The sequence below is a fragment of the Triticum aestivum genome, chromosome 2D (assembly GCF_018294505.1).
Source record: "Triticum aestivum cultivar Chinese Spring chromosome 2D, IWGSC CS RefSeq v2.1, whole genome shotgun sequence".
Classification (NCBI taxonomy): Eukaryota; Viridiplantae; Streptophyta; class Magnoliopsida; order Poales; family Poaceae; genus Triticum; species Triticum aestivum.
Window position 1 is genome coordinate 555,286,071 of NC_057799.1, and position 11,678 is coordinate 555,297,748.

Genomic DNA, 11,678 nt, shown 5'->3' on the forward strand with positions numbered 1-11,678 from the left:
GACGCAGATACAAGTCTGGCGCGCTGCTCTCTACTACATGAAGGGTTGCTGGTCGCGGAGTCGTAATTGCTTCTTCATCTCCTCCACGACCTCCATATGCTCGCGCATCTCCTCCGTCGTCTTCTTCATTTTGTCCATGACGCGGGATTTCTCGAGCGAGCCTTCATCATCTCTTCCATTGCCGCATTACGTACCTTGACAGGAGCTGGGTGCTCATGCGGAGCTTCGCCAACTCCTCCTTTTGTTCCTTGATGAGGGCATGCAACATCTTCACCGAGGAACTACTCTTCTCATGCAGCTTCTTCCAGCCGGCGCTCTCCTCCTTCAGCAGGTCGAGCTCGTGGAGGAGCTTCGCATTGTCCGCCTAAAGTTGCAGGATTTCGCCGGTCGCCTTCTTATCCGAGGCAATACTCTTCTTCAGCAGCATCACCAAGCCGATGGTCAACATCCCCTACTCATTGAGCTCAGCGGGCATGTCGTCGAGGCTCTCCTTTAGCAGCTCAACCAAGCCGTCGATGAACTCCTTCTGCTTATTGAGCTGATCGGGCATGTTGTCGAGGGAAAATGACTCCAGTGCCGCCAGCTCGGCATGTTCGCCTCCGCGGCTAGGGCGCTCCTGCGAGCCCTCGCCTGCCCGTGAAAGATCTTTCGAGGTTTCTATGAGGCGGCAAGCCCTCTCTTTTTTTCCGCGTCCTTGGTCGCCACTGCCTTGGAAAAAGAAGTGATAAATCAATTACCATCTTTTTCCAAACGACCAAGTACTTCCACAGGAATACAATACATATAGATGGAGTGATTGTCAAGGTTGGAAACCGACATGGCGTTGCAAGTTCACTGCAGCAGCAACCGAGTAGGTCACTGCATCGCTGGTGGGGAAGGAGGCCAGCTCACCTCACCTACGATGCATGCACAGCGGTGCCGCCGCAGCTGGTCCCGGGATTTGGCTTCTCCTACCGCCCATTTGAACAGTTGCATCGGCTGCTCATGCCATTCCGCAGGCATGCGCGTTCTTTCCTCCGTAGTCGACTCCGTGAATATGATCTCTGCCATTAGCCCTAGCTCGAAATCAACGCGACGCAACCAGATGCTTACATCCCTCGGCATCTCTCCCATGAGATCGATTAGCACCTCCGCCTTGTGCTTCACCAGGCGCCGCTCCTTCGAACTTGTCTCCAATCGATCTGACGCTTCCTCGATCCGATTTTCCCTTGCTGCCCACCACCTGAAATGCAGCCCTGGCATGTCTTCCGGCGCCACCGATCTGTGATTCTAGAGCAATGGATCCGCTCTGAAACACATGTGGGTTTCGCTCAAAGGCGGGAGTGCCACGGGCCACAGCGAGAGGGCAGCCCGCGGGATCCTGGGATCCAAGGGATTATCCATGGTGGGATCCTCCATGGCGGGATCCGGTGGGCAAGGCGGGGAGGCGAGTGTAGGCGTTGGGAGAACTCTATGAGGCTAAGATAAAGATAGTACTACTCCACTCCGTCCATATTTAAATACAAAGGCCATCAACAGTAATCCAGGCAAAAATTGATCATCCTGCCTGCGTCCTGGTTTATTGGCCCTCTTTTATTTTGTGCCAATTTTTGACCAAAAATTTAACTAACAAAATTCAAGCACTACAACCAAAGTTTCCGTTTTTGCACTTCACAAACCAAACAAGCAATCTAATCATCCTAAAGGCAAATCTTGGCACATTATTTTTATAGTACACAACATTTGTACAAGGGGATAATTATTTTTGTTGAAAAGTTTCTGTAATCAAGGTTCACAAAGTTTCCGTGGGCATGAACAAAGTTCAAGGCTAGCTCCCACTTTAACAATGCTCGTCTTTCTCACTTTCGCTTTTCTTTTTGATAAGTTTTAGCTTTCCCTCTATATTTTTTTGTTTTTAAACTTTTTAAAAGCACACAGCGGAAAAATGACTTTCTAAAACTTCCGGGTTGTCTCCCTGGCAGCGCTTTCTTTAAATCCATTAAGCTAGGCGTATAGTGCTCAAGTAATGGATCCACCCAGATCCCAAGGTATATCAAAGCCAATTTTAATTAACAGTGATTACTGATTTAGTAGTGAGCACAAAGTAACATATATCATGCACAAACGAAGTCTAACTCTCTTCCTATGCATCGGCATGTCATAACAGAACAATTCAGGTAGACAAAGTAAAGGCCAATGCATAGTATAACAGTTTCTTGTAATTTTATTGTATTAGAAACATAGAGAGGCGGAGATGTAGTTCCTCTCTCATAATAATTACAAGTAGGAGCAGCAAGCACATGCATATTATATTTATCAAAATCATCACGTGCAATAGTAGAACGCAACACATCAATATAGTCCTTAATAAGCGCAAACTTCTCCGATATAGTGTAGTTGGGAGAATTCAAAAAGATAATAGGACTATCATGTGTGGGTGCAATAGCAACAATTTCATTCTTAACATAAGGTGTTGGGGAACGTAGTAATTTCAAAATATTCCTACGCACACGCAAGATCATGGTGATGCATAGCAACGAGAGGGGAGAGTGTTGTCCATGTACCCTCGTAGACCGTAAGCGGAAGCGTTATGACAACGCGGTTGATGTAGTCGTACGTCTTAACGATCGACCGATCCTAGTACCGAAAGTACGGCACCTCCGCGATCTGCACACGTTCGGTTCGGTGACGTCCCACGAACTCACGATCCAGCAGAGTGTCGAGGGAGAGCTTTGTCAGCACGACGGCGTGATGACGGTGATGATGAAGCTACCGGCGCAGGGCTTCGCCCAGGCACTGCAACGATATGACCGAGGTGGATTATGGTGGAGGGGGGCACCGCACACGGCTAAGAGATCAATGATCAACTTGTGTGTCTATGGGGTGCCCCCCTCCCCCGTATATAAAGGAGTGTAGGAGGGGGAGGGCCGGCCCTCTACTATGGCGCGCCCTGGGGAGTCCTACTCCCACCGGGAGTAGGATTCCCCCCTTCCAAGTAGTAGGAGTAGGAGAGAAGGACGGGGAGGAGAGAGGAAAGGAAGGGGGGCGGCCGCCCACCCAATTCGGATTAGGCTAGGGGGCGCACCCTCCACATTTTCCCTTCCTCTCCTCTATTCCACTAAGGCCCAATAAGGCCCATATACTCGCCGGGGGGTTCCGGTAACCTCCCGGTACTCCGGTAAATGCCCGAACTCATCCGGAACCATTCCGATGTCCAAACATAGGATTCCAATATATCGATCTTTTTGTCTCGACCATTTCGAGACTCCTCGTCATGTCCATGATCTTATCTGGGACTCCGAACTACCATTGGTACATCAAAACACATAAACTCATAATACCGATCGTCACCGAACGTTAAGCGTGCGCACCCTACGGGTTCGAGAACTATGTATACATGACGTGACTCATCTCCGGTCAATAACCAATAGCGGAACCTGGATGCTCATATTGGTTCCTACATATTCTACGAAGATCTTTATCGGTCAAACCGCATAACAACATACGTTGTTACCTTTGTCATCGGTATGTTACTTGCCCGAGATTCGATCGTCGGTATCTCAATACCTAGTTCAATCTCGTTACTGGCAAGTATCTTTACTCGTCCCGTAATGCATCATCCCGCAACTAACTCATTAGTCACATTGCTTGCAAGGCTTATAGTGATGTGCATTACCGAGAGGGCCCAGAGATACCTCTCCGACAATCGGAGTGACAAATCCTAATCTCGATCTATGCCAACTCAACAAGTACCATCGGAGACACCTATAGAGCACCTTTATAATAACCCAGTTACGTTGTGACGTTTGGTAGCACACAAAGTGTTCCTCCGGTATTCGGGAGTTGCATAATCTCATAGTCATAGGAACATGTATAAGTCATGAAGAAAGCAATAGCAATATACTAAACGATCATTATGCTAAGCTAACGGATGCGTCAAGTCAATCACATCATTCTCTAATGATGTGATCCCGTTAATCAAATGACAACTCATGTCTATGGCTAGGAAACTTAACCATCTTTGATTCAACGAGCTAGTCAAGTAGAGGCATACTAGTGACACTCTGTTTGTCTATGTATTCACACATGTACTAATTTTCCGGTTAATACAATTCTAGCATGAATAATAAACATTTATCATGATATAAGGAAATATAAATAAATACTTTATTATTGCCTCTAGGGCATATTTCCTTCAGTTTCCCACTTGCACTAGAGTCAATAATCTAGATTACACAGTAGTGATTCTAACACCCATGGAGTCTTGGTGTTGATCATGTTTTGCTCGTGAGAGAGGCTTAGTCAACAGGTCTGCAACATTCATATCCGTATGTATCTGGCAAATCTCTATGTCTCCCTCCTTGACTTGATCGCGGATGGAATTTAAGCGTCTCTTGATGTGTTTGGTTCTCTTGTGAAATCTGGATTCCTTTGCTAAGGCAATTGCACCAGTATTGTCACAAAAGATTTTCATTGGACCCGATGCACTAGGTATGACACCTAGATCGGATGTGAACTCCTTCATCAAGACTCCTTCATTTCCTGCTTCCGAAGAAGCTATGTACTCCGCTTCACACGTAGATCCCGCCACGATGTTTTGCTTAGAACTGCACCAACTGACAGCTCCACCGTTTAATATAAACACATATCCAGTTTGTGACTTAGAGTCATCCGGATCAGTGTCAAAGCTTACATCGACGTAATCATTTACGACGAGCTCTTTGTCACCTCCATAGACGAGAAACATATCCTTAGTCCTTTTCAGGTATTTCAGGATGTTCTTGACCGCTGTCCAGTGATCCACTCCTGGATTACTTTGGTACCTCCCTGCTAAATTGATAGCAAGGCACACATCAGGTCTGGTACACAGCATTGCATACATGATAGAGCCTATGGCTGAAGCATAGGGAACACCTTTCCTTTTCTCTCTATCTTCTGCAGTGGTCGGGCATTGAGTCTGACTTAACTTCACACCTTGTAACACAGGCAAGAGCCCTTTCTTTGCTTGATCCATTTTGAACTTTTTCAAAACTTTATCAAGGTATGTGCTTTGTGAAAGTCCAATTAATCGTCTTGATATATCTCTATAGATCTTGATGCCCAATATATAAGCAGCTTCATCGAGGTCTTTCATTGAAAAACTCTTGTTCAAGTACCCTTTTATGCTATCCAGAAATTCTATATCATCTCCAATCAACAATATGTCATCCACATATAATATTAGAAATGCTACAGAGCTCCAAAGGTCTGTATAAAACCATATGCTTTGATCACACTATCAAAACGTTTATTCCAACTCCGAGATGCTTGCACCAGTCCATAAATGGATCGCTGGAGCTTGCACACTTTGTTAGCATCCTTTGGATCGATAAAACCATCAGGTTGCATCATATATAACTCTTCTTCCAGAAATCCATTCAGGAACGCAGTCTTTACATCCATTTGCCAAATTTCATAATCATAAAATGCAGCAATTGCTAACATGATTCGGATGGACTTAAGCATCGCTACGGGTGAGGTCTCATCGTAGTCAACTCCTTGAACTTGTCAAAAACCTTTCGCAACAAGTCGAGCTTTGTAGACAGTAACATTACAGTCCGCGTCAGTCTTCTTCTTGAAGATCCATTTATTCTTGATGGCTTGATGATCATCCGACAAGTCAACCAAAGTCCACACTTTGTTCTCATACATGGATCCCATCTCAGATTTCATGGCCTCAAGCCATTTCGCGGAATCTGGGCTCATCATCGCTTCCTCATAGTTCGTAGGTTCGTCATGGTCAAGTAACATGACCTCCAGAATAGGATTACCGTACCACTCCGGTGCGGATCTTACTCTGGTTGACTTGCGAGGTTCGGTAGTAACTTGATCTGAAGTTATATGATCATCATCATTAGCTTCCTCACTAATTGGTGTAGGAGTCACAGGAACAGATTTCTGTGATGAACTACTCTCCAATAAGGGAGCAGGTATAGTTACCTCATCAAGTTCTACTTTCCTCCCACTCACTTCTTTCGAGAAGAACTCCTTCTCTAGAAAGGATCCATTCTTAGCAACGAATGTCTTGCCTTCGGATCTGTGATAGAAGGTGTCGGTGTACAAAAGTAGGGGCTCTCCTTTTTACCGCTTGTGTACGGGCAGTCAGAGCCACGCCCACGGCCACACTAAGTAGGGCAGAGGAGCGAAGCCAGAGGCCCGAGGCAATCCAAGCAATGCCAAGACCAGAGACACAAAGAGCAAGAGGGCGAGGTGGACTCCCCCGGCAAGACCCTTGCCGGGACGGTCCCCGCGGCCCCAGCAAGAGCCTTGCTGAGGCAACTTGCCCGATGCCAGCAGAGCATGCCACCCTTGAGCCCAGGGGTTCCAACGTCATCAACCATATTGGAACCAAGGCTCGGGAGGCACCTCCATGGTGGCATGCAGATCTTTCTGAAGATCATGAACACTCAAGATCAGATGAAGACCAGAAGACAATGATCCTCGGCGGGATCATAGCCGAGGGAAATCCGGATCTTGCCGGGGGCAACCACGATGCCGCGGCAAGACCCTTGCCGGGGCCCCGGCAAGGCCCTTGCCGAAAACGTCTGCGACGCCACAACCAGGCCCGCATCTGCCAAGACTCCACCGCCGTTCCCATACAGCTGCCAGGCCAACCAGTTGGGCAGGCACCTGCGTGGCAGCGTGCGGCTTCCAGGCCAGCTCAGCAAGCACCTGCGTGGTGGCATGCAGATCTTTGTGAAGATCCTACCACCACGCCATCTCAGCAGCCTGCCAGCCTATATGGCGCTGCATGCATCGTTGGCCTGGACGCGCGTCGGAGCGAGGGAGAGCAGCGATGGACGGGACGGGCCTCATTGCCATCCCCAATAAAGCATCAGGACACCTAAGGGGCACATTTAATGCGTTTTGTCCCGTAATGACAAGCGATAAGCTTGCGCACTGTACACCTTTCCACCTCCTGTGTGCCACTGTGGCGACCCCTTTTGTCTATAAAAGGAGGCCCAAGGCGTCTAGGAGAAGGATTCGGATCTTTTGGGCAACACACGCACTGTAGCTAGCTCAAGAGCTCAAGAACACTCAAATACATACACCAAAGCAGGACTAGGGTATTACACATCTTCGCGGCCCGAGCCTGGGTAAACGATCCTTGTGCTGACCGCCAGACCCGCTCTTTGCACAACCCCGCGCCCGCCAACCGTAAAAGGGATCCCAGTGATTCCATATGTGTCGTTTCCCCGACATCTTTGGTGCGCCAGGTAGGGGGCGCAGTTGTGAAAATCCGGTCTAGCAGTTAGTCTAGAAGTTCTTCATCACCATGTCTCCCAAGAAGAAGAGGATCACGATGATCGGTCCATCCAGAGCCGGACGGCCCGTACCGGTGCGGGTGATCAGCGGGGTGGTCGCGGACGAAAGCCGAGGCGCGGCCCGCGAACACCCCCATCGCTCTGGCAGTCATAGCCTGGCGAGCGGCATCATTCGTGCGCGAGACGACGGGCCGCACGCCGCCAAATCCAAAGGCAAAGCTGGGGCCCCCCGCAGGCGGCGCGGGCCCCTCCTAGGGCGGCGTCGTGCCGCCTACGGGCAGCGCGGGGACCTCCGAGATGCCTACACCGGCGCCCATGATGCGCTCTTCCCAGATTGTGCGCGACGAGCAGCGTCGCCATGCTGGTGACCCCGGTCGCCGCCGTGGGAAGAGTCATGTGCATCATTCGCGGGACGAAGGGGGCCAGCATGCCCGCCGAGACGCTGGCGAGAATGGCGCCCAGCCGCCAGGCCGTGATAGAGCTCCTTCTAACGTGGTTAGGAGTCGGAGCGCGTCACGGTCCACGCAGCTCTCGCCGCCGCCCACACCAGCAGAAGCTTTGGCACGCGCGGAGTTGCTCCCCGATTTTCCTCCCGCTACGGAAAAACTAGCCACCATCCGGAGCCTCGTCGGCGTCGCCAACAAAAATGAGCCACGACCAGCGGGGCCCTCAGGTCGGCGCCCCGTCGAACCACCGCATGCCAGCGGTGGGAGGACCGGGGGTGCTGCGGCCACGGTGCACTCTCCTTCTCCACGCGCAGCCGCCACGGATGTCGATCCATCGTGATGACGCTTGTGATAACATTTCCATAGTGTCGTCCGACCCGAGGACCCACCGCAATAAGCACCAAGTTCTTCGGGAGCGAACCCATGAAGACGCTCGAACCACCATCGAGCACCGGCGCGATGCACGCCACCAGTCAGATAGGCGGACAGGGCCCACTACGGACCACCCAGCTCCAGGAGGCCCTAGCGGCCTACGTTACGAGGTGGGTTGCCTAGCCTTTACCCGTGAGCTGCGGCAGTTCCAGTTGCCCTCCCACCGCACGTTCAAGCCCGACGTCGAGGAGAAGTACAACGGCAAGACCCATCCGTCGGAGTTCCTCAGCATCTACACCATCGCCGTGCAAGCTGCTCGGGCCTGCGATGACAAGGTGCTCGCCAATTACTTCCCATTGGCACTTAAACCCAATGTCATGTCATGGTTGATGCACTTGCCGGCGGATTCCATTTCTTCTTGGTCGCATTTGTGTCATGAATTCATTGGTGCCTTCACTGGAGGCCTCCAAGCTCAGGGCCAGGCAAGCGATTTTCATATCATTCCCTAGAAGGAAGGTGAAAACCTACGCAAGTACATACAGAGATTCAGCCGGGTGCAGTACAACATCCCAGATATTCATCCCGCCACCGTGATCAGCGCATTCCATCAGAATGTGCGCAACCGCAAGATGCGTGAAGAGCTGGCGATGAACAAAGTCAAGGATGTGGCCGAACTTTATGTTCTGGCTGATAGATGCGCTCGAGCTGAAGAGGGAAGGAAGTACCCCGGCGAGGACGCCGGCACGGAAACTGACGCTATAGACGAAGACACCGCTGCCCCGATGAAGAAGGGACGGTGTCGCAACAGGAAGCGCAAGGGCAAGGTCGTGCTTGCCGTCGAGGGATTCGACGACATCGGAACTGCCAAGAAGGCCAAGGCAGACGACCCCGGCAAGGAGATTGCCGGGTGCGTCGCTTGCCAGGCCTTGGCGGCTGCCGACAAGCCAGGAGGCTCCGACAAGCAGTATTGCAAGATCCACTGCACCAAGGGCCACGACCTCCAGAACTGCCGACAAGTTGAGCTGCTTGCTGAAAAGCAAAAAGCCGAATATGAGAGGCGGGACAAGGAGAAGGGTCAGGATGGTGCCGAAGGATCCGGCAAGAAGCGTGGCGGCCAAGGAGGCCGCCGCGGCAAGGATAACCAGCAAGAGAGGCCCGCTTGGGGCCGCGACAAGAAGCAGGAAGACGATGATCATGACGAGGACGATGAGTCCGGCGACCATGAGTTCCAGAAATCTACGGAGGCCATGTGCATCGATGGTGGCGCCTCGCTGCATACCTCTCACCGCCAGCTCAAGCAGTAGGCGCGTGAGATCACAACAGCGGAGCCATCATTCGACGCTCAGAAGCCACTGAAGTGTTCCAGCACGCCTATCATCTTTGACATCGAGGACCACCCTGATCGCACAACTGCGGTCGGGTGTTTGTCGTTGTTCGTTTCACCAACGATACACAACCTCAAGGTGACCAAGATGCTAGTTGACGGCGGGGCCGGTCTGAACTTGATCTCTCCCGTTGTGATCAAAAGGCTGCAGATTCCTGATGGAGACCTCGAGGAGACGGGTACGTTTCAAGGGTTCAACCCAGGAAGGATTCAGCCGAAGGGTAAGGTCACGCTGCCTGTGACGTTTGGAGGCGAGTTGAACTACTGGACGGAGAGGATTGTCTTCGATATAGCCGAGATCCCTTTGCCCTACAACGGGATCCTTGGCCGCCCGGCACTAGCCAAGTTCATGGCGGCGTCGCATTACGCCTACAACATGCTGAAGATGCCTGGGCCGATGACCATCATCACTGTCCCCTTCGACGAGAAGGATGCGCTGATCTGCGCCGATCAACTCTACCGGGAAGCAGTTGCAGCGACTGCCGCCAAGGCACTTGCTCCTGCCGCTGAAGCCCCGGGGAGGAAGAAGACTGGTAAGACCTCTCGCACCCAATCCGACAAGTGCACCTCTTCGGAGTGTAGTGCTCCCATCGAGGACGTGCTAGAGAGCTCCACCGGCAAGAGCAAGAAATCCAGAGCTGCACCACCAGAGACCAAGAAGGTGTCTGTCAAGGAGGATGGCATGGGAGGGGCTTTCACCATAAGCTCCACCCTCGACAGCAAATAGGAAGGCGCGCTCGTCACTTTCGTGCGGGCGAATGTCGATGTGTTTGCATGGCAAGCATCCGACATCCCCCGGTGTTCCCAGGGAGGTGATTGAGCACCATCTTGCTGTCTGCCCTCATGCGCAGCCCATCAAGCAGAAGGTCAGGAAGCAGGCTCTAGAACAACAAGAGTTCATCACAGAGAATATCAGGAAGGTGGAAGCGGCACGTTTGGTGAGAGGGGTACTCCATCCGACGTGGTTGGCCAATCCGGTGGTGGTGCGCAAGGCAAATGGGAAGTGGAGAGTGTATTGATTACATAGATATCAATAAGGCCTGTCCAAAGGACCCTTTCTCGTTACCGCACATCGACCAGATTGTTGACTCCACTGCCAGGTGTGACTTGTTATCGTTCCTTGACACTTACTCGGGATACCACCAGATCTTCATGACGAAAGAAGATGAAGAGATGACACCATTCATCACCCCATGTGGTACGTATTGTTTCTTACGAATGCCTTTCGGGTTGAAGAGTGCTGGCTCAATGTTTGCAAGAGCATTTCACATTGGTTTTGAACCCCAGCTACACAGAAATATGGAAGCTTATATGGATGACATAGTGGTCAAAACCAAGGACAGGGCAACACGCATACAAGACTTAGAAAAGACGTTTGCAAATCTGCGCAAGATCAACCTCAACTTGAACCCTGAGAAGTGTGTCTTCGGCGTTCCGTCCGGCAAACTTCTCGGGTTCTTTGTGTCACAGCGTGGGATCGAGGCGAACCCAAATCAGATCAAGGCTATTGAGCAGATTGAGGCGCCCAAGCGGATCAAGGATGTGCGTCGGCTCACTGGCTGCGTTGCCGCCAAGAGCAGATTCATCTCCAAGTCTGCTGAGTGTACCCTTCCCTTTTTCAAAATCTTGAAAAAGGCGGGACCAATGGAATGGACCCCAGAGGCCGAAGCAGCGCTTCAGGATTTGAAGAAATACCTCTCCTCTACACTGATACTAGTTGCGCCTAAACCACAAGAGCCATTGTTGTTGTATCTAGCGGCAACAAATCAAGTGGTCAGCGCCGTGCTAGTGGCACAGAGGGAGGTCGATGAAGAGGCAGTGGCAACGGCAGGACTGGCGGATGGCGTGTCACCGCCCTAGAATTTGTGTGTAACTAGTTGCATCAGCATCATGCATCTTGTTAAATTCAAGAAATTGGAATTGAGGGAATTTCAAAGCCTCAAAATCAATTAAGGGGAAAAACCCTAAAAATGCATTCAATGCTTCCAAAATAGCCTTAAATAATGTTGGTTATATTTTGGAAAAGGTTTTGAGCCCAACCAAAAATGATGAACATTTTTAAGGAATATTTTGGGACTTTGAATTTAAATCGTTATCCTATTTGAATTTGAATTTAGTTGTCACAGCCCTAGAATTCGTGTGTAACTAGTTGCATCAGCATCATGCATCTTGTTAAATTCAAGAAATTGGAAT